The following is an 18,956-nucleotide window of genomic DNA, read 5'->3' as shown; positions in this document are numbered from 1 at the left end:
GCTCCACAGGCAGCAAATGAAAAACCAAGGGGAGCCTTTCCCCATGGGTGGGATCCCCTGGGCTTTGGGGGCTCATCCTGCATCTCTGCCACCCCGGGATGCAGAAGGGAGGGCTGGAGCACGAAGCAGCCCCACAACACCCAGCTCTCCCTCCCTGGCACGGCCGGGGCAGCAGCGTGACGCTACCTGTCCCCTCGAGGAGGTCTCAAGCCCCAGGTGACTTTAGTTGCTCCCCAGGTGCAGGGCAGACCATGCGGCTACAACCGCGCCCAGCTCCAGACCCCAGTGCTCAGGGGTCCAGCCCCTGCCAGCGCCACGCGCTTCCCACTCCCTCGGGAGGGCAGCCCCCCACTGCCGTGGTCCATCCCTTCCACTCGCACCCTGCGCCCAGATCCATCCGCGGGGAGCAGCTGCAGGTGAGTGAGCTGGGTCCCGGCTGGGATGGAGCATTCAAAACAGACTTGGCTGAGACTCAAGGAGCCTCTCGCCACGATGAATCAGGGGTCAGCGAGGATTCCCCACTCTGTGTCCTAAGAGGGTTCCTGGCTTCCCCTGGAAATGCCGAGCGGGGGGTTTTGGGGCACTGAGACATGACGGAGTCATTTCCTCTGCCTGCAGTGAGAGCTGCAGGTACAGCTAAGGCAGCTCTCCCCTCCCAGCCCCCATCACCACGACCGTAGCAAAGCCACAGCCTTTCTGTTATCCTCCAGTGCGCCCACGATTAAATTATCCAGACACCCCCCTTCCTGGAGCATTAAAGCATAATAATATAAGTTAGGGAAACAACACGAAGAGGGGCTGCTATCCAGCTGGGCAATGAATGGCAGCTGGCCCACCGGGCTCTCGTGTGCTCCGTGCTGAGCAGGGTGGGGATTTCCCTCCCCTGGGACCCACGTGCGCATCCAGCCTCCCCCGGGCCAGGCTGGCAAAGGGCACCCAGGACAGCCCTGAAGGCCGCGGGACACAGCCATGGCTTCATCACATGCCAGTTCTCCCTGCCTGCAATCTGAAATCTGGCAGCTGCCTGGAGCACTTGCCTATTTATTAAGTATCTTTTAATATTATGTTAGTATTATTTATTTAATAAATTTATTACATATCTAACTGTGGCAGAAACCCCATCGCTCCCAGGTACCTGCTGGTGATGTCTCAGGGCTTCCCACTGTTTGCCCTTCCCCAGGTCCCCAGGCAGGAGGGAGAGGGGCAGGAAGCACCCAGCAGCCCCCGGCAGGCACGGGGGGCTCCGAGCCCCCGAGACCACCACAGCCCTGCCCCGGTGCAAGGCCAGGAGCAGGTTCATGCGCTTTTTGAGCTGGAGCAGCTCTGCCTGCGGCATTCCCAGGCTGTGGCAGAAGTGCTGAGCCAAGGCTGACCCCAGCGTCACCGTGCAGCTTCTCAGGGTGACGCACCAGGGCTGAAGGGGGCTGGGGACAGCGGGGTCCCCTGTGCTGCACCCTGAGCCTGCCTCGCTGGGGAGGACGCTGGAAATGCTCTCGGCCTGCCTTGGCCAGTGACCTACGTGCAAATGTCAGTCTTTCCCCCCCAGATGCGCATGCCACACAACAGCAGAGGGCTGGGGATGAGAGCTGGCACACAGGGGACGGGAGGAGGCCGGTGGCCCCAGCCCAGCTGCGAGGGGAAGGTCACCCAGAAAGGCACCCAAGCAGCTACCGCAGGCCAAGGTCTGAGCCAGGCAGAGATCCTCCCCGTTGCCTCAGCAAAGCCATCCTAGAAAGAGCTTGCTGCTGGACCGCGGGCTGGCTCGCACACACAGCCCTGCCGAAACTCCTTGCCCAGACGGCACGAGAGCGCTCCCCTCCGCTCTGCAGGCTCGGCTTGGAGAGCCCCCAGTAAGGAGTTCATCCTTGAGCAAGTTCAAAGCCAAATGATAAATTACACAGTCAAAACAGAGAGCAGAAAACCTCTGATTTTTATTTTGTTAAAACTTGACAGCAGCTTTCACTGGACAGCAGCAAAGCCAGTCTCCCCCTCCAGCCCCCCCGGGAGCTGCACTCATTCCCCCAGCACCCACCTGCTTAGAAACTAGTCCCCCAAAAAATCACAGGGTGCATCAACGGGAAAGCCAGGAGCTGAAGTGTCTGGACTCCACGGGTGCCCACCCTAAGCCGAAGATAACTTTCCTGTCCTGAAGACACAAGACACAGCAGATACTATTAGTTTCAATTGCTCCCTCTCCCAAACTTAACTTCATTTTCTTTGTCTCTGTAATTAAAGGCCCTGGGATAACCACGCTGCCATCACGCACAGCCACCCCCGTGATCACGGGCTGTCAGGGTCGTCCTGCTCCAGAGCAAAGCCATGGCACACTGGGAGGGCTGGGCAAAGGGGCTCGCAGGCAGCTGCGATAGCTCCGGGGCAGCAGGAAAGAGTTAAAAGCTCCCCCAAGAGCAAAAGTTGAGATGGATCATTTTAAAGGATCATTCCCCAAAGAATTTAAATAAATCACCAGCTACCCGCCTCTCCGTGCCAGGGGGTGTGGGGTGGCCCTCAACCACCCGCCGGTGTGAGGGGTCCAGGCTGTACCGTGGTGCACGGGGCTACGCAGGCAGGGCAGAGCTTGCAGGATCAGCCCCTTGGATAAAGCAAGCCTGCCTCGCCCCACAAGCTCCCGCTGCCTGGGGACACCAAAATCCTAAACAGGACCTTGGGGAGGTCAGTTCGCCGGTAAAACCTGCGAGAGCAACCATGGGTTGGCAGCAGCGCGGACGGAGCCGGCAGCGCCAGGGTGCTGCACCGTGCCGTGATCCTCACGGAAGGGCTGCCTGGGGATGGTTGGCCAGACTGTGCCTTGGCTGCCGGTCCTGGCCGGAGCAGGAGCTGGGCAGAGGGACAGTCAGCGTGATCAGACGGGCCTCGTGGGAAGAGAGCAAAGGCTTCCCGAGCGTCAGAGCAGCCCTACCAGGGCCGGTCCCGGCGGTGCTCGGGGAGCTGCGGGGGAGCTCCTGCCAGCGCAGCTGGCAAAGCCTTCGGGACCAAACCTGTGGGCTGGAGACAGAAGCTAGATCCTGACAAGCAAGGACCAAAATGAGCTTTAATCGTCACCCTCGCTTTATCCTGTCTGCTCTGAAATCCTCGGCAACGCTGTGTTAAAGAGGCAGGATCAGGCTCTTTATCTCCGAGATGCACCCTCAGCAGCTTTGTGGATGGCACCAAGCTGAGTGGAGCAGTGGATTCACCGGAGGGAAGGGATGCCGTCCAGAGGGACCTTGGCAGGCTGGGGGAGTGGGCTCATGGGAACCTCATGAAGTTCAACAAGGGCGAGTGCAGGGTCCTGCACCTGGGTTGGGGCAATCCCCAGCACCGGCACAGACTGGGGGGCGGATGGGTTGAGAGCAGCCCTGCGGAGAAGGACTCGGGGACACTGGTGGGTGACAAATTGGATATGAGCCGGCAACGTGCTCTCGCAGCCCAGAAAGTCAAGCGTATCCTGGGCGGCATCACAGGCGGCGTGGCCAGCAGGTCGAGGGAGGGGATTCTCCCCCTCTGCTCCACCCGTGTGAGGCCCCACCAGGAGCACCGCGTCCAGCTCTGGGGTCCCCAGTGCAAGACAGGCATGGACCTGTTGGAGCGGGTCCAGAGGAGGCCACGGAAATGGTCAGAGGGCTGGAGCACCTCTGCTGTGAAGAAAGGCTGAGAGAGTTGGAATTTTTCAGCCTGGAGAAGAGAAGGCCCCAGGCACCCTTCTTGCAGCCTTTCAATACTTAAAGGGGGCTGATAAGAAAGACGGAGAAAGACTTTTTACCAGGGCCAGTAGTGACAGGACAAGGGGCAGTGGTTCTAAACTGAAAGAGGGTAGGGTCAGATTGGACACAAGGAAGAAATGTTTCACAGTGAGGGTGGTGAGACAGTGGCCCAGGTTGTCCAGAGAAGCTGTGGATGCCCCATCCCTGGAAGTGTTCAAGGTCAGGTTGGACGGGGCTCTGAGCAACCTGATGTAGTTGAAGATGTCCCTGCCCACGGCAGAGGGGTTGGACTAGATGGTCTTTGAAGGTCCCTTCCAACCCAAACCATTCTGTGCGTCTGTGAGTCTATGATCTCCCATCCACCCTAGAAGGGAGCAGCTCCTGGCCAATGTGATCAGTGCATCATCCCTGAGTCACTCCAGACCCTCCCCACAAGCCACCGAGAACATCAGCTCCTCAGTGTCACCATCATGGAGGGCTGGGGGTGACTCTCTTGGCCCTTCACATGACAAAAGGCTCCTTGGCCAGCTGCTACCAACAGCACCCAGACAGCGAGATGGCCACACGCCACCTCAGTCCCTGCAGTTTCCACCAAGCCCTTTTCTGGCTGGGACAGCCCACAGCCATTGGCAGATCAAGCTCCAAAGTTCTCCAGGTTTTTGGAAAGCCTCCGCTTTCCCTGCAGCAAACGTTTGCCCCATTTACACCAGAGGAACTGGGGCTGGCAGCCCCACGGGAACTGCAGCGCAGGAGGGACCCGCGTGTGTCCCTGCGAGGGGGTTTAAGGCACGGCTGCCCAAGCAGCGCCTTGTCGCCGGGCAGAGGCGGTGCCCACAGAAGCAGTTTGGAGCAGGAGGAGGCTCCTCTGCCCGTGCGGTGGCCAGGGCTGCTCAGAGCTCTGGTGCCTTCTTTCAGCCCACCCGTATCATTACTGCGTGATGTCCCGCATCTGCGGAGGGGGTATGGCCAGCGCTGGGGCACAAGCTGCTGCCACCCTTCCCAGGCTCCCTTACTCCGCCTGTCAACCCCATCCCAGGCCACTGCCAGCACAAGGGGACAGCCCACAGCTGATGCTCACTTGGGGACAGATGAGTTTCTTAATGACTGAAGTTTATCAGAATCCTCCCAGAAAGTCCTTTTAAAGCCAGCCAGAGGGTATTAAATATTAACAGTTAAAGTAGGAGTAAGGAAACCGTAATGCACTGAGGGTTTTTTTTTCCCCCTTCAGAAACCTCGACACAGTAATTAGTTTTCTGCGTCACCATCGCTGCAAATAACCCCAGGAGCCAAGAACAGGCACAAGGATTGGCAGTAAAGCCCTGGGATGTGCCAGGAGCTTGCCGGGGCAGGAGCCGCAGCTTTGCAGGGCTGGCAGCTCCCAAAAGTCACAGGCTGCAAGAACAACAGCAACTCCACTTGGAAATGGCAACAGGCTCCCTGAAACTTTCCATAAATACTCGGTGGCAGGAGGGATGCTGCTGACAAGCGGCAGAAGCGGTCCTTCCTCGGCAGAGCTAAGAATACCCCGTGCAGTCATCACGGCAGGCGTTGGAGGTATAAATCAGGTGCCTTCCTCCAACCCACTTGGGAAATGTTATTTTCAACTCATTTTACCTAAATTAGACAAGCGTTTCACAGGCTGCTCTCGCCGTGCTGTATGTACCAAAATCCTAAACCTAGCATGGAAACACAAAGTGGAGGAGAAGGGGGTCTGGCAGCTGGGTAGCTTGGGGGGGCCCTGCTCATCACCCCAAAAAATGACAAGTGAAGCATCCCTGCGCTCTCCTCTATCCCTCCCGATTGAGGAAGGGACCAGAGCTGGCAGGGGCTTGCACGGGACAGTTTGGCAGGGCTGGATTAATGCATTTGCTCACTCAACAACTGTGCTACAGCTCCTGCTGATCCCTTTGCTTTGCCAGCAGCCTCGTTTATGGGGTTCCCCTGGGGAGCTCTGGCCACACAGGCAGAGCTGGACCCCGAGGCTGCCGCCGGCACGGACAGACTGACTCCAGCAACCCAGAGGCTGATTCACAGCCAGAGCCTCTTCCACTGCAGAGCAGGGAAGTGGAGGGGGGAGAAGGCAGAGTAGTTAGAAAAATTCCCCAAAAAACGCTTTGTCCTGAGACTCTTATTATTAATGGCAGACCAAGCCAGCACCTGGAAGCGCTTTCCTCAGCCAGCCCAGGAGCTCAGTGTGGACAGGAGTCCCCACGTGCTCCTCCAGATCCCACCTGAAGGAGGGGAACTTGGGGTTGCAGAAAGGGGGGTGTTTTTCTTGGAGCTGGTGTCCCCATCTGCACCGGCTCCCTTGTGTAACTGCTGCAGGAAAGGTCCTTGCCCCAAGGACAAACCCGACCTTCTGCTATTTGATGTCATCGCACAGAGCCCTGGAAAATCTGTCAGTGGCCAGCATGATCTGAGCAAGCAAGAAATTTTTAGATTTGCCATGAGCTGTCCTTATGAAATTTTAGAAGTTTCCTCTCTGGGACGTGCTAGGTGAAACATCCCTAGGAGGGTGCGCGTTGAGAGGGGAGCAGCCCCAGCGTCACACCCTCCGTAAAGCGCAGGAGGCTGAACACTAACTGGCAGGCTGGACTTCGATACCGCAGGAGCCCTGAGCTCCCCGCCAGCTCTGTCCTGAGCCCGCCCGGGGCCACGAGTGGGCTGGGGTGAGGCTTGCCTGCGCAGGGCTCGCTGTGCAATTCGCACTAAAAAGCTCTTAGATAAGAGTTCATGTCTCAGGTTTTTCCAGTCTTGCTATGAGCAGGTGATACCGGTTTATTCTCAAGGGGAAAAACTTCCATTATGTTTTTCCTTTCGTGTTCGGCCAGATAAGCACCAATTTGATGCAACGGGTTCCTAATGGTGACAGTGGGCTCCAGCAGAAAGCTTTTGTATTTTCTTTTTATTTTTTTTTTTTTCCTCTGGGGGGGGCAATATAAAAGGAGAGGAAAGATTTATTTTAGAGCAAAAAAAGTTGTTCCTGGCACTTTGTAGACTAAGCCCGGTGGGAAAGAAGGTACAGCCCAGTCCTGTACTGGAGCCCAACACCTGTTTCTGGGATGGTTTCCTACCCCAGCAAAGCCTCGGCCAAACTAGCGACAGCACTGGGCGCCCACCCAGCTCAGCCCTGTCAGCAGTGGGTGGTGCTGGTCCCAGGAGCGGCACTTTAAGCCAGCAGCTTGGGACCCCAGGGTGCCAGTGCCTTTGCTCAGGCTCTCTAAGCAGGGCTGTAGCTCCCCTGCACACAAGAGACATAAATGTATAGATATATGTATAAAAAAACTACAAAAGCAATAACGCCTTTTTTAGCACGTTTCTACAGTGACACTCCACAGAGTCCAAGTTTTTCAGCAGATGAGCCCCTCCGATGGGAGCAGGTTTAGTGCCCAGGGCCTCCCAGGCTCAGCCCAGCTGCTGCAGTCCCAGGCGAGAGGCCTGAGTTGACCTTTTAGGACCGATGACATTTTTGAGCTGTCCCAAAGCAGGTGCTCTTAGAGCAGTCATAACAACAGTAGCCGCTACGTGCGGTACCCGACCTACTCGTGAGCTCAGCATCCTGGCACACGGCGGTGCCGCGCCGGTGGCACCGCGGGACGCCAGGGCACGCGCCTCAGCCTGGCACCGCCAGCATCCTTCACCCGCTACGCGTGGCCCCACGGCTCCTGCCCGGGCATCGCAGTTAAACTCAATAAAAATATCTAAGCACGGGCCCAAATCTCATTAAGACCGCTGGGACTGACAAAGTAAATCGAGATCTAAAGACGGAGGTGTTCGAAAGCGTCAAGCATCTGCTGGAAAGCAGTCAGCTGAGCGGAGAATACAGATGGAGCTATTTCGATGTTACGTAAATGTCTGTATTACCCACTCGCGTTCCCTTTTCAAAAGCCACGCTTTCACCCAAACAGCCTCTAATAAAAACTGGGAGACGCGTCCACCTCTGCAACTTGCCTGGGGAAACCCACGGCAGCGACTCGCGGGGCGATACCGGCCGAGCAGCTGCAGGGACACGGGAGGGACGCCCACGCGCTGCCACTATCGTTAAGCCCCACGCACCCCCAAAACCCCCCCGGGCACCCCGGGCACGGCAGCCGGAGGAGGCTGCGCTCCGCCGGGTCACGGCAGGACAAGCGCGCCCGGAACGCGGGGGGGACCGAGGGGGGCCCGGCCTCATGACGTCTCAATGTCATACGCAAATGAGGCCGACGTCACTATAGCGGAGCCAATGGGAGCGGAGACCAACCTCGAATCTTAATCCGGTGATGAAGAAACAAACAACAGGCGCGGGGGGGGGGGGGGGGGGGGGGGCGGCGGCGGGGGGGCCCCGGACCCCCGCCGCCTGCCCCCCCCCCCCCCCCCCCCCGCGGGAGGAGACGGAGGCGGTGAGAGCCCGCTCCGCCCGAGCCCTGCCCGCCCCCGGCCGTCCCGACCCCCGGCAGCGCGCAGACCCCGGTCGGCGGGAGACTCACCTTGCCCGTAACGGCACCGCGGCGGGGAGCGGCGGGAGGGAGCGGCGGGGAGGCGCTGAGGTAGTGCGGGTGCGGGTGCCGGTGCCGATCGCGCGGTTCTGCCGAGCGCCCGCCGCTCCCCCGCACAAATCGGGACCTTCCGACAGCTGATCGTGACGTCACAAAGCGGCCCGCCCGCCGACCGGTAGGCGGCCAATAGGAGGCGGCGGCGGGAGGGCGGGGTCGGTGCGGGGCAGGGCGCCGCCCACGTGAGCGCGGGGTCCCGCGGGGGGGGGCTCGGGGTGGCGGCGGCGGCTCCCGCGGGGAACGCAGCCCTGCAGCCGGGGCGGCGGCACCGGGCCCCGGAGGGGCGGGCAGCGGAGCGGCTCCGTGCCGGGGGCCTCGCTCCGTGCCAGCCGGCGGGCTGGGAGGCCGGTCCTGCGGGGCCACGGGTGCCCGCGGCGGGGAAGGGCAGGGCAGGGCAGGGCCGCAGCAAAGGGAGGGCGGCGAGAGGCTGGGGGAAAGGCGAGCTCCGGAGCCGGGAGCGGGAGCGGAGGGAGGGAGGGAGGAAGCCCCTGAGCGACAAAGGAAGAGCTGAAGCGACGAACCCGTCCCGCTGCGGCCCCGCCGCCCTCGGGCGCCCGGCGCCCCGCGGAAGCGGGGGGCAGGGAGGGAGCGGGGAGGAGAGGCGCGGGGCCGCCGGCCACGGGACGGGGAGGGCGGCGGGGCGAGCACCGCGGCCTGGGGCCTCCCGGGAGCGGCCCCGGCCTCAGCCGCAGCCCCGCTGCCTTCGCCCTGCTGCGCCGCCGAGGCCTCGATCCCGGCGGAACCTGGAGGGGCCGCAGACGAGCGGGCGGAGGTAGGGGCGCGGCTGGCGGCCCCCGGCCGTGGCACCCAGCCTTGCCCCCGGCTTCAAAACGAGCGGGGGCTCGGAGGGCCGGCCGGTACCTGCGGGCCGTAACCGGGCCCATCCCGCGAGTGCTGCAGCCCCCAGGACGCTCGGCGGCACCAGGGTCGCCTTCGTCCTCAGCACGGGCTGACCATGGGACCAAGGTTTGGATGGCCATCGTGCCAAGCTTGTCACACGGCAGGAAATTGTCCGTACAAAGATAGAACATTTATTAAAACACTCATTAATAGAGCAGTTTAAGTGTCTTGAGTCATGCATGGTACAGTTAGGACTCATCTGGCATCACAGGTGAGAATTCCCCATCGCAAATTCACAAGAGGCAGAAATTAATTGAGTCTTATTCAACTCGCAGTCACAAATTAAATAACATTTAGTCTTCTTGCAGGAGGGTGTAAACCATCTCGGGAGGAGAGCTGCCACCTGGCAGAGCTCTTACCCCCCTTTGCAGGGAGGGGAGCAGAGGCCCGTGAAGCTTGAAACCTTTCTGAGCAGAAAATCCACTCATTTGGGATGTCCCGAGGGGGCACTTCCAGCTGGCAGCAGCAGTTTCAATTAATGCCACAAAGAGCTGGAGGTGCTCGGCACCGCTGGGCGTAGCGGCGCAGGCATCTGCAGGAGACACCCAGAAATTACGGCGTAATTCAAGCTGGCCCCTGCTTGAAGACTCAACCCCACGGCTCGTGCTGCTGGTGGGGTTTCATTTTGCTGCTTTTATTAGTACTTGTTTCGCCCAATGATTACAACATGGCTCTTGCTGGCTGCAGCAAGAGTGCAGAAATTAACCTTTAATGCTGCTGCTGTACAGGAGTGGATGAAGGTAAATGCATCGGAACAAATCTTACTAGGGTTAAGCTTACCCCAGGGTAAATTGTCCCATTCACCCTGGCATGTCCCCGGAAGGGTTGGTTTAATGGCATGACCCTCTCTCCCCACTGGGATGGGAAATGCTTCAGTCTCTGCTGCACCCTACCCTGGTCCTTTACTGCAAAAAAAGGGAGGCAGCCCCCCTCCCAGGGCAGCTATTAGCCACAGTGATTTATTGCTGGGGGGAAGCTGCTGCAAACGCAATACAGCAGAGGAGCGAGCTTTGCACCAGCCTGGGGCAATCAGCAGAGGTTGCCGGTAGTTGCTGGGCCTGGCCCTTAGCGCTGCGGTCGGTGGGCTCAAGCGATAGTTGAGAGCCGTGCCTATATGGCAGCGGGAAATGGTGACTTTAATCTCACCAGCGCAGGGAACAGCAGTCAGGAAGCTGTGGTTGCCCAGCCCTCATGTGCCTACGAGCCTGCGGTGACCGAGCTGCCACCCTGAGCTGGGGTCCACGTCATTCTGCCTTCTGGCTATGCTACCGGGCTAGCAGGGAGAGCCTGCGGGTGTTGGAGTGGCCCTCTCTTCGGTCCCCAGGGACAGCGGTGTCTGTTGACGCTGAATAAGGGAAAGAAAACCAGTGACTTGTCCCAGTGATGCAGGGACACCCACTCTAGCAAAGGGGATGACCTGGCTTTGGTTCCCACGTGGTCCTGGCCATCAGGTCGCTGAGGAAAGTCACGCTGCAGTGAGTTGACCTGCGGGGCCCAAGATGGCCGTGCCTGGAGAGGGTGAGCAGGCAGCTGACTGCACATCACCTGCCCGCAGGTAATGGAGAGGCAGCTGCAGCCTTGGCATGCCACAGCATGAGTCTGCACCAGCAGGCGCCTTGGGCTCTGCTGCTCAGATGCATAACCAGCGGCACTCTGTGTATTTGGGTGACTGTTGAAAATAGGATGGTGATCACGTTGGCTTCTGCTTCACCCAGGAGGTTTTGGGAAGCGGCGCTGATAGCTCCTGGCAAGGTGCAGGGCCAGCATGTAACGCACGTGCTTCGTTTCACCCAACAAATGGCATGCAAATCAGTCAGGGCTCTCATTATTTACCCGTCCTTTATTAAAAAAAAAAAGGATGCTGGGTCCAGCTACCCAAAACTTCTAAAAAAATAAGAGATCAGGAAATAATAGTATGACTGGATCTTTGCAAGGCCTCCAAGAACACGTCTCCAGCATTCGGGATGGACTGAGCAAGGGTGTCCCAGGGCGTCCCTCCAGCCCCAGCTGTCTGCTCCTGTTTCCCTGCAGGTCCCTGGGGCTACCTCGCTGCATCCCAAGCAGGTGCTGGTCCTGGCATCCCTGGCATGCGTTTTTCCCCAAGCCCAGGGAGCACTGCCCCAGTCATTTCTCCTGGTGATGCTAGGGTCACACAGGTAACTGCTGAGCACCATAAAGAAGCATTTCACGACCGTGGCCCTGTATGTCCTGGGGGTATGGGTCAACGGCAGGCTGAAGTCCTCACAGCTCCCAGGTGCCTGCAGGCCACAATCCATTTGAGCCATGTGGCTTGCTGCCATTTTGTGAGCTGTGTGCTCATCAGTTGGGGCTGGGAAGAGCAGTTAATGAAGACGTACGTGTGCGATGTACAGAGACAGTCCTTAAACACACTCTCTGTGTGAAACAATAGAGAACGGGAAAATGAAATGAGCAGAAGCTGCTCTTTCTCCTTCCCAGAAGGACACCCTGTCCCGGCCACCCCCATTCCACTGCGAGCCCTCAGGGCGCCAACTCCAGAGGCCTGGGATGTGCCCAGAAACCCTGACACCCATCCAGCCCCAGTGAAGCAGACTGGGAGGTGCCACCAACAACCCACATCTCCGGTGTCCTGGTGTTCACCACGCTTCAGCTCCTCAGGCTGCGATTTTCATGCTGCCTGCCCCTTGGGATGGATTTGCCTGGGAGCTCCTGCCCAAAGTTGGTTTTCTGTGTCCTAGATCAAGAAAAGGCAGCATACACTGTTTTACATCATTAAAAAGCCTCATTGCTCTCCTTGTGAGCAGCTCTGGCGCCTTGAGCAGTGGCACTGGTGACAGGAGGGGTGCCTGTGGGCGTCAGCCCTGCCTCTACTCACTTTCTCAAAATTGACTTAAACTGCGCAAAACTACCAGGCCCTGAGAAATCTCAGTGGAGTCTTGCTGGGGTTTAGTGGCCAGAGGAAGATCCATCAGTAATGGGCCCAGCATGGTCTCTCCCACCACCCTGCTCCCCCAGAGGTGCCCTGGCTGGCCCAGGTGGGCTCCGGCCCAGGTCCACAGGGCTCCACAGCAGCGTCTCCTCCCTCTTCCCTTCTCTGCGCTGGCATCAAAGGGACACTGGCATCAAAGGGACGCTGGCAGGGAAACCCAACCATGCTTGGCCAGACACACACAGAGGCGAAGGGTTCGATTCAGTCTCTGCCGGAGCCAGGACTGTGTGGACACAGTGTAGCTCAGGTGCTCGTTAAATTGGAGTTGTTACGACCTTTGGTCACTTGCTGCCTGGTGGCCGGGACCCCACTCCTCCCAGCATGGGGCTTTGCAGTCCCTTGTTCTGCTGCCAGCATCGGCTCCCAGCCCTCAGCGGGCAGGTGCCCGCCTGCCCAGCCCACGCTGGAGAAGAGCTGTGAGGCTCCTTGGGCTCTGTGAGGGGCCGAGCACTCAGGGAACCTGTGATTATTTCAAGGCTGGGGACAGATCCTTCCTTGGGGCACCCCGTATGGCTGTGGGACAGGGACGGCGATGCGCTCCGCAGTGGGCAGGAGCTGCTCTGTGCTGCTGGGGCTGGACAAGAGATGCCAGCCTGCACAAGGTGCAGAGGGGATGGATGCCGATCATGCCTATGGGGCAACCGCAGCCCTCCAGCCCCAAGAAACCGCCTTGTGCCACCAAAAGATGCCCACAGCCTGCGTGGCACCCAGGGGCGCAGGGAGAGACAGGGCCCTGGCTCGCCAGCCTTCCCCAGCTGCTCTGCCCAAGGAGCGAGCAGCAGGCAGGCTTCACACCACACATTCGTCCCGGAGGAACTGCCCATGGCCTGAGATGGGGATGGTCCGTCACATGAAGAGCTGCAGCCCCAGGCCCGGGATTTGCCGGAGGCTCTGAGCATGCCTTTCCAGCAGTGAGGGAGCATGGAGGAGTTTACCTAGAGCAAATAAGCGTGAGAGCACTCTGAGAATGACCACAGTCAGGAGGTGACCTCACTTGAAAGAAATCTGGCAAACCTTCTCTGACAAAAAGACCTGTTTCCCAAAGATGAACGTGGCACGGATGTTTTGCATTCGTTACAAAAAAATGGACTTGCTTCTATATTTAGAATTTGGGTCACCAGCAGCTTTCTGCCAGGAGACACCAAAACATCTTTTGAAACCAGGGTTGCAAACTGGCTTTCGGCCAGGCAGCGGTGTCCCGTTGGGAAGGCTGCCCAGGGAGGCAGATGCTTTGGGGGAGTCATCAGGGGAGAAGTTGGCCGCCTCCCGCAGCAGCACCCGGCCAGGGTGGGGTGTCCCTCCCAGCTGGGGACGCTGCAGAGAGCTCCTTGCTACCAGCAGCCCCGCGTGACCCGAGCCCAGGAGCTCTCTGACTCAGTGTGCTGTTTGACTGACACGTTCTTGTTTTCTACAAGTTTCTCGCTTGGCTTTGGGACAGAAGGAAATAGCAGCTGGTGAGATGAGCCCAGTCATTTGACCCAGGGCGATTTTGGGGTGTGTGTCTCAGCGTGGAGTAACCTTGCCAGCCTGGGTGCAGGCAGCCAGCGTCACCGCCCGTGCAGCGAGGGACTGGCGCGGGACCAGGCACGGCAGCGCCCCGTCACCCCCTGCCACTGCCACCTCCCCGGCAGCCTCAGCACCTCTGCCGGAGCCCGGAGGGAGCAGGCAGCTTTCGCTAGCAAGGAGAGCAGGCAAGGGCTTGCCCTCTCCCTGCCGGCGCTGCAGAAAAAGGGAGGGGGGAACCCAGCTGCTGCCCCATCAGCAGCCACTGGCCACGGGTCATCTCAGCCTTAGTGGTATCTTGGTGACGAGTCCCCTCCAACGTGGCTGATGCCCAGCTTCCACCTTCACCATGGCGCCAAGAGAAGGAGCCTGCCCACCCTGCTGCCCCGTGCCCCCCCTCCACGCGTGGTTTCCAGCAGCAGCGGTTACTTCCCAGGCCCCCCGGCCTCACCCCCAAAGGGCTCATGCCACATGCCACAAGTGTGCGCTGTAGGGCGTGGTGTATTCTCCATAGGCATGGAGTATGCTCCATAGGGGGTGGTGCGTTCTCCACAGGGGTGGGGTGTGCTCCATAGGGGGTGGTGTGTTCTCCATAAGGGTGGGATGTGCTCCATAGGGGTGTGCTCCACAGGCGGTGGTGTATTCTCCACAGCGGGTGGGATGTGCTCCATAGAGGTGGGGTGTGCTCCACAGGGGTGTGCTCCATAGGGGGTGGTGTGTTCTCCATGGGGGGGGTGTTCTCCATAGAGGGGAGCGTGTGCTCCATAGGGTGAGTGTGCACCAGCGGCCGGTGCTGCAGAGGGCACATTGTGGTGCGGAGGTGAGGAATGGACCCCAGCTCAAGGCTTGCTCTTCCTACAGTCCTACTGACTCCAATCAGTCTGGGCAAGGCTCCTGGGGCCCTTGGGTGCCTCGGGACTATAGAGTCGCCCCAGACCTCTGACACCCCCTGAGTGGCTTCAGCAATGACCACAGGCTTGCAGCTTTTATAAATCAGGGCAGTTTGATTTTCCAGGGCTTGGATCATGCATGTCTCTTGGCCTTTCTGCCTGCTCCAGGGTTGGAAGTGACCCCCCTCCAGACAGGTGTCCTGAAGTGGCCAGTACTCTGCCCAGTGATGCTTTACTCAAGGGTGCTCCCAGGGTTGCCCTCAAGTCCTCAAGCTCAGCCATGTGTCCCAAAAGGAGGATAAGCATTTGAATCAGCATTCAGGACCTCTCTAAGGTCAGGGTTAAATCCTGCCTAAGCTGACCCTGGGCCAGTGGAAGTTCAGGCCTGGCCATGCCTTGGTCACCAGAGGTGCTGCAGCCTGCTAGGTCAGGGCAGGTCATGCCGGGATGCTGCTGGGGCTCCGTGCGTGTCCAGGCTGGGTGAATCTAGCAACCTGTAAGCTGTCAGCTCTCGCACAAGCGGGTTTTTGGCTCTTTTGACTCCTGCCACATATTTGTCTTGTGCAAGATGAGGTCTTGGCTGCCAGTCCTGCTGGAGAATGGCGCTGAGCACCGGGGATCCATCCAGACAGGGGAGGCTCAGCCCTCCCACGGCAAGGGTGAAAAATTATGCTGGGCTGCACCTGAATAAAAGAGCAACCCCTGGATCGCCTGGCCAGGCTGCCCCACGGTTCAGTATAGATTTGCTTATTACTTGCCTGTTCGAGCTGGAGCCCTGGGAATATACACACTTAAACGTGAACCCCAGCTGGGCTGAGGCACACAGCAGCAGTGACCATGGAGGACGTAGCACGGCAGCAGCCCCCTCGCATGCTTACAGCCCACGGTGGGCACTGGCAGCATGCTGGCCTTTACCCTGGGTCAGCTTCATCTTCGCACGGTCCCATTTATTTGTATCAATTTATTTTAAATCGCTCCCTAGGACAAGAGGCAGGAACTTCCTACACTCAAATTAAATCCAGGACAATTATAAGCAAATAAGATGAAGCCTGGGTCTTCCATTTCAGGGGATGGGAAAATTATAGGGGGGAAAATCACTCTTCCATGGGTGCTTAGCCTTCCTTGCTCGGCTGTTTTTCGGAGAGTGGTCAGAGCGGTGTGTCCCAGGCGGACCAGTTCTCCCGCACTTTGCTGGTGCTGTCCAGACATGCCCCTTCCCCCAGGTGTCCCCCAGGGCTCTGTGTTGGGGCCAGTCCTGTTTAATATCTTTATCAATGATCTGGACGAAGGGGTCGAGTGCACCCTCAGTCAGTTTGCAGATGACACCAAGTTGTGCGGGAGCGTTGATCTGATTGAGGGGAGGAAGGCTCTGCAGAGGGACCTGGACAGGCTGGATCGATGGGCCAAGGCCAACTGTATGAGGTTTAACAAGGCTCAGTGCAAGGTCCTGCACTTGGGCCACAGCAACCCCATGCAACGCTACAGGCTTGGGGAAGAGTGGCTGGAAAGCTGCCCTGCAGAGAAGGACCTGGGGGTGTTGGTCGACAGCCGCCTGAATATGAGCCAGCAGTGTGCCCAGGTGGCCATGAAAGCCAATGGCATCCTGGCTTGTGTCAGGAACAGTGTGGCCAGCAGGACTAGGGCAGGGATCGTGCCCCTGTACTTGGCACTGATGAGGCTGCACCTCGAATGCTGTGTTCAGTGTTGGGCCCCTCACTCCAAGAGAGACATTGAGGGGCTGGAGCGTGTCCAGAGAAGGGCAAGGAAGCTGGTGAAGGGTCTGGAGCACAAGGCTGATGGGGAGCGGCTGAGGGAACTGGGGTTGTTCAGCCTGGAGAAAAGGAGGCTGAGGGGAGACCTCATCGCTCTCTACAGCTACCTGAAAGGAGGGTGTAGAGAGGTGGGGTCGGTCTCTTCTCCCAGGTAACAAGTGACAGGACGAGAGGAAATGGCCTCAAGTTGTGCCAGGGGAGGTTTAGATTGGGTACTAGGAAATTTTACTTCACTGAGAGGGTTATCAAGCGTTGGAACAGGCTGCCCAGGGAAGTGGTGGAGTCCCCATCCCTGGAGGTATCTAAAAGCCGTTTGGATGAGGTGCTTAGGGACATGGTGTAGTGGTGGGCTTGGCAGTGTCAGGTTTACAGTTGGACTTGATGATCTTAAGGGTCTTTTCCAACCTATACGATTCTGTGATTCTGTGATTCCCTTTGGCCCCTGTACCTCACGATACAGGGTCACACCACACCTTCCCCAGGAGCTGGTGTCCACAGGGGACACTGCTTCTGGCCATTACCATGGTGACATAGTGACATGGTGACATGGTGACATGGTCTGGTTCTGGCACAAAGACAAAGCTACTCCCTCGGGCTTTCCTCCGGACACCCATGCTCCCATCCAAACTGTGTGGTCAAAGGCTCATCACAGGCATCCTCATCCCAGAAGGTCCAAGTAAAGTGGGGAAAAGTGAACTCATCACCCCCTACAGAGGAGATTTCTGTCCTGCAGTTTGGTTCTGTCCTCATGTGGAGAGAAAGGTCTCCCCAGAGGATCCCGGGAAGTGGCCGGCGGCCTCGTGCTGGCAGCGGCTGGCAGGAGCAGCTTCGGGATGGTCACGCTGCACTCAGCTGCCCTGGCCAGGTCACCAGCACCAACTCTGCTCTACTTTCTCTTTCCTCATTAGGGAGTTTTCTGCAATCTAAGGAGTTCGTGCTGGAGTAGGATCCCTGGGACAAGGACGGGTTTATCCAGCACTCAGTGTGACCGTCAGCCTTAAATAACAGTCTTGGAGGATCTGTTCCAGGCAGTGTCTCAGCTGTGTTGATGGCTGTCCTTGCGGTGAGTCACCTCGACTCTTTTTATGGTGTCTTCAGACTAGGATGTGCCGGCCAGGAGAGAGGGCAGCTCCCACCACAGTGTCTCAGCCCCCGACTCCTTGTCCCCAGGGGGTCCCCAGGCAGCCAGGAGGGGACCTGCTCTCTGCCCCGGGGCAAGAAGGGACCTCGCTGCTGCTGCAGCCCCGAGCCCTGGCCTGGCTCTCCCTGGGGGACAGGGACTAGCTGCCTGCAGTTTTTCCCAAGTACTGCCCGTGAGCTGGTCCACGATGCTGGGAGGGTTCCTGTCCACCCTGGGATCCCCCTGCCCATTTGGCACTTTGGCTCAGACTCTCTCCCAGGAGAGTGCCTTGCTCTCGGGACCCTGTTGAGCCACTCTTTATCTCCTTCTTGAAGCAAGATTGTAAAGCCAGGTGTGAAAAAAGGAGAGGAGGGACCCAGGGAGCTGATGGAGAGCCTGGAGCAAGTTCACCAATATGCACATGGCATCTCTCCAAAGGAGAGATTTTCCTCCTTGTCGAGCTCCTGTGGCTGCAGTAAAGGCTATGGTAGCACCGAGCAAAGTCTTTGGAGTCTTACGGCACAGATACCAATAGAAGCAGCGTGATCCCACGCCCAGCGTGATCTCCCCTGCCTGCTGCTCGCAGAGAAATGGGTTGGCTCCAAGGAGCGTGAGCTGGGCGCTGCAGGTGCCTGGCATCACGGCTACGCCCCACTTTGCACAACGCCGGCTCCAGACCGCAGGGACCCGGGGGGCCGTGCAGCATGTGCAGGGCAGGAAGACTCCGCAACCGCCTCTCAGCTGCCTACAGCAGCAGCAGAGCATGATCCCGGGTGTCACCCAGGAGTGAAACCCAAGAGAGCTCCCGATAAGGGAGGGCAGCTATAAATGTCCTGCCCTGTGCAGGTTTTGCTATATTGAGGGGAGGAAGGGAACACTAAAGTCTTCTCTTAATCCGCAGTCTGGTTTTGTGCTGAGACGATAGGAACAGATCCCCTGTTATCATACCCAGGGTGCCTCTCCCGAGCGTTAATGTCTGTGCAGACGCCCGTGTGCGCACATCCCCGCACACACCATGCCCCTAGCACGCCCCCGCCCTGTCCTCCCCACCACCCACCCCAATGACCTGAAAAATGTAACACCGCCGAGGTTAAAATTAGCTTTGGGTTATTTTCAGCCAGGCCAGCAACACTGCTTGGCGGCAACACCAGCGGCACGGCTGGCTGAGCCACGGCCGAGGCCCCAGCCCAGGGAAGGAGCACAGCTCCCACACGGGAGCGGTGTGAAATTTGGGGCCATGGCTCCATACAGCCGGGCATGGGATGGGCATCTGGAGAGAGGGGCTGCGAACCCGGCTGCAAACGTCCGTGCTCCATTTTCCGTGCCCCTGGGGACGTTCAGGGTTTCTGGTTAGTCCCCTGGGCTGAGCTACGGCCACGTGCATGGGAACATGAGCTACGGCCATGTGCACGGCACCGGGGGAGGCAGCACCTCGGTGCACAGCCACATTAGGGCCTTCGTGGAGAAACTTCCCACCCCACTGCTGTGCATCTGATGCCTGACATGAGATGAGTTGATAGGCATTGGGCTGTGGTGCCTATAGGTCCCGGATGAACTGGGGCAA

The 18,956-nt window shown here is 58.8% G+C and overlaps 1 protein-coding gene and 1 long non-coding RNA gene across 3 annotated transcripts in view; one reads left to right on the top strand and one right to left on the bottom strand.

The window, feature by feature from the left end:
• TP53INP2 (tumor protein p53 inducible nuclear protein 2) overlaps positions 1 to 8,340 on the bottom strand; it is a 21,897-nt gene extending 13,557 nt beyond the window's left edge. For both annotated transcript variants that reach the window (XM_075517619.1, XM_075517620.1), the window contains exon 1: positions 8,174 to 8,340. The gene's annotated coding sequence lies outside the window, so the exon portion shown is untranslated. The remainder of the gene's footprint in view (positions 1 to 8,173) is intronic.
• Positions 8,236 to 18,956, top strand: LOC142417185 (uncharacterized). The gene is made up of 3 exons (XR_012777913.1): positions 8,236 to 8,357; positions 17,181 to 17,335; positions 18,514 to 18,956. It is a non-coding gene; the product is annotated as an uncharacterized LOC142417185 (long non-coding RNA).

This window comes from Mycteria americana, chromosome 14 (assembly GCF_035582795.1).
Source record: "Mycteria americana isolate JAX WOST 10 ecotype Jacksonville Zoo and Gardens chromosome 14, USCA_MyAme_1.0, whole genome shotgun sequence".
Lineage (NCBI taxonomy): Eukaryota > Metazoa > Chordata > Aves > Ciconiiformes > Ciconiidae > Mycteria > Mycteria americana.
The sequence above is the reverse complement of the archived record's forward strand: the minus strand, read 5'-3'. Positions and strand labels throughout refer to the sequence as shown.